This window comes from Quercus lobata, chromosome 4, assembly GCF_001633185.2.
Source record: "Quercus lobata isolate SW786 chromosome 4, ValleyOak3.0 Primary Assembly, whole genome shotgun sequence".
Taxonomy (NCBI): Eukaryota; Viridiplantae; Streptophyta; class Magnoliopsida; order Fagales; family Fagaceae; genus Quercus; species Quercus lobata.
Window position 1 is genome coordinate 66,338,864 of NC_044907.1, and position 3,337 is coordinate 66,342,200.

At 31.7% G+C, this 3,337-nt stretch overlaps 1 long non-coding RNA gene across 1 annotated transcript; it reads right to left on the reverse strand.

Moving 5' to 3' along the window:
- Positions 1 to 1,865: 1,865 nt before the first annotated feature.
- On the reverse strand, positions 1,866 to 2,683 carry LOC115983354. Its single transcript, XR_004090028.1, has 3 exons — positions 2,591 to 2,683; positions 2,197 to 2,283; positions 1,866 to 1,938 (listed from the first exon to the last, which is right to left on the reverse strand). It is a non-coding gene; the product is annotated as an uncharacterized LOC115983354 (long non-coding RNA).
- Between the last annotated feature and the right edge of the window lie 654 nt (positions 2,684 to 3,337).

Genomic DNA, 3,337 nt, shown 5'->3' on the forward strand with positions numbered 1-3,337 from the left:
AAGTAGTATTGTTGTGTATGGTTTTTTTTTTTTTTTTAAAGAATCAATGATGGTGTATATTGGTGTCATTGTGTTGTATAATGATGTTTTTCAAGTTTATACTTTTTTTTCCCCCAAAATAGGTGGTAAGTCAATGAAATCACTATAACAAAATGTATTTTTAGTAACGAAAAAATTCGTCACTAGAAGTCTAGTTTTTCCTCACTAAGAACCTTTAGTGACGAAATTCGTTTCGTCGTTGTAGTCCCATCACTAAAAGTCCTAGCAACAAAAAATTTCATCACTAAAAGTCCGATTTGTTTAAAAAAAAAAAAGAACTTTTAGCGACGAAAACGTTTCATCACTCAATGTTTTCCTTGCTAAAAACAGTATTTAGTGACGAAAATATTTCGTCACTAAAACCATTTCAGTTTATTAAATCATATTTAGTGACGAACAATTTCTTCACTAAAACTATTTTCGGGTAAATCCAGGCATATATAGCGACGAAAATTTTCGTCACTAAAACCATTTCTTACAAAATTCCGCTACATTTAGTGACGAAATATTTCGTCACTAAAACAATTTTTTGTTGGTATATTTGTGACAAAAAAAATTTGTTACTAAAACTTATTTTCTGTTTTTATTATTTTCATAATGTTGATATTAACCTGTAACCTGTCATTACATTATTAAAACCTCACATTTGATTAACACATTTATAAAAAATCGATCCATACATTCCACAAGTTAAAATTAAAACAAGTATCCAATTCAAACTCCTTCCATACAATAATTGTTTGCAACACATACAACAACTTAAGATGTTTTATAACAATACAAAAAATGTAGCATAATATAATTAGAACCAACGAAAGATGTCCTCATATGTCTTAAAGTAATGCCAAAAGTAAATCCCCTAAAAGCCACCAATAAGAAATCTGCACAAATATAAAAACAATACTACATTAAAATCGTAAAGTAAAAATATTAACTATGTTATAAGAAACATTTCTAACAAAGTAATACCATGCAAGCCACCCGCTTGGTCCAACACAACAATCCACCACGAAACCAATCACCAACATACAATATATAATGCTTACAAATATTGAAAACACTTAAAATATTTCCATCACATGTAAATCAACAATACCCAATCACAATTCAAAAGAATGAAAAACACTCCCAATATTAGTTTAAACCACCTTATAACACCATGCAAGCCACCCGCTTGCTCCAACACAACCCACCACAAAACCAATCACAAACATCACAACTATAATGCTTTCAAGTATAGAGTTTTATAAGTTTTTAACTAGAGTTTTTTAAGTACTTCAGTCTTGAAAATGATCCTCTCATAAATTACTACACAAACTCATAGCTTACACATGTAATATAGTAGGTATAAGAACACCCACACCAAAAAGTGACACATTGTAGGTTCCGATTGTCAAAGAAAAAAGAAGCACTCTTACCTTTACAACTGAAAAAAGAAAATCCGAGTAGGTTCTGATTGTAGAAATCCGGGTTGTCAATGGCCGGACCCGCTCCCCTTTTGGAACTGAAAAAAGAAACCCAAAAAAGAAAATATAAAAGAAATGACAAAAACCCAAAAAAGAAAATAAAAAATAAGAGGAAATTACCCAAAAAATAAAATAATATATATACTCTGAGTCACAGACCCATGACCATGAGACCAAGACAATGATGACCAAGTTTAACTAGGCTTAATCTCCAATAATTATAAATATGGAGATTAAGTAAGTTCACACATTATCTGCAATGTCTTAGGGGGTTAGTTATTTTGGGACCATTTAAGGGACTTCAAAATTGTTGGAACTTGGAAGTGATAATAATCCAGTTTATTAATAAGTAGGTTCACACATTATCGGTTATCTTCTCGATGTTGATGTCTTGGCCACCCCACTTCCACATGCGTTCAGTTGTTTGTTCCACCTGACAGTGACTTGTTGTCAATATTTGAAGGGATTTGAACAGACACACATACTATGAAAGAGTTTAGGAAGGATCCATCTATATATATCAGATGTAAAATCAATTAGCAAGCTGTGCACTTTCTTTTTCTCTTTAAATAAAAATATTTTAATCCACCATCGAAAAAGCTTCAAAACATCATGCTTCATGTCATAATCATACCTTTAAAAAGCCTCAAGTGTGTAGCTTGTAAAAAAAAAAAATAAAAGAATCCCTTACCTTCTTGTTCCAGTTGGTTTTATAGAGTACAATCAAGAGAAGCAAAGTTTGTAGAGCAGTTCCACTTATCATGCCCACCCAAAGTCCCTACAATCCCGAAATAGATTAGTGAAGAAACTAGAAGGAGAGCAAAAACAATGGAAGTAAATATGTTTTCTTTCTTCTTCACTCTTTCAGGCCTTTATTTTCTTTAATAGCCAACAAGCAAAGATAAAAACCAAATTGCAGCTATCAGATTACACTTGATACTTGCAGATTATTATGGAAAGTAAAAAGATATAATAGGCCCTGTTCTGTTTCTGGAGACAATGACAAAGCTTATATTGTGGCATTTATAGGAAAGCTTTTTCAATGCAAATAACTTAAAAGTACAAATGGAATTGAAATGTTTTACCATCACTCCTAAATTTGCTTTATAACCAAGAAGGTATCCAAGTGGAAGCCCGAAAATGTAATAACAACCCAAGTATATATAAGCCACCAATGCTTGCCACCCACCACCAATGGCAACCCCTACAAAAATGCAGTGAGCAGCATAATTTGTCAACCTAGTGCATCAAAACAGGGCCACATTATGCCATATACAAAGCATTCTACAAGGTGCAAAATTTCCGTAGAACCCAACACAGTATAAAGCTATTTATACCACATCAATTTCCATCTTAAGCAACTCTTGTAATCAATTTGCCAAAATTCTTTAAATTTTTTAATTGAATCTTAAATTCATGGAGTATGTTGCAACAATACTTGATACACTGTCATAGCTTAAATCATATTACTTATTTTTAGGTCACCCATGTCTAATTTGGTGCCTTAAGTGTCAGTTGCCATAAAATGCTGTGAAAAGAATTCAGATTATAGGTTATGTACCTTATAGCTACATTTATTCCAATGAACAACATGGCTTCCCACCCATTGATATTCATGCTGAAAAATAAAATTTAATCAATAAGTAAAAAAGCAAAGGAAAATAAAGAAAATATGGAGGCAAACGAAAATAAAGAAAGAAAATCAAAATGAAAAGGAAGCTACCTTTCTCACTACCCAAAGGTAATGTCAAAAGCTTTTTTAGGAAAATCCAGCCCTATATAGAAATAGTATAGTAATAATTCTGTGATTTTTTTTCTTTCTTTTTTGCCAT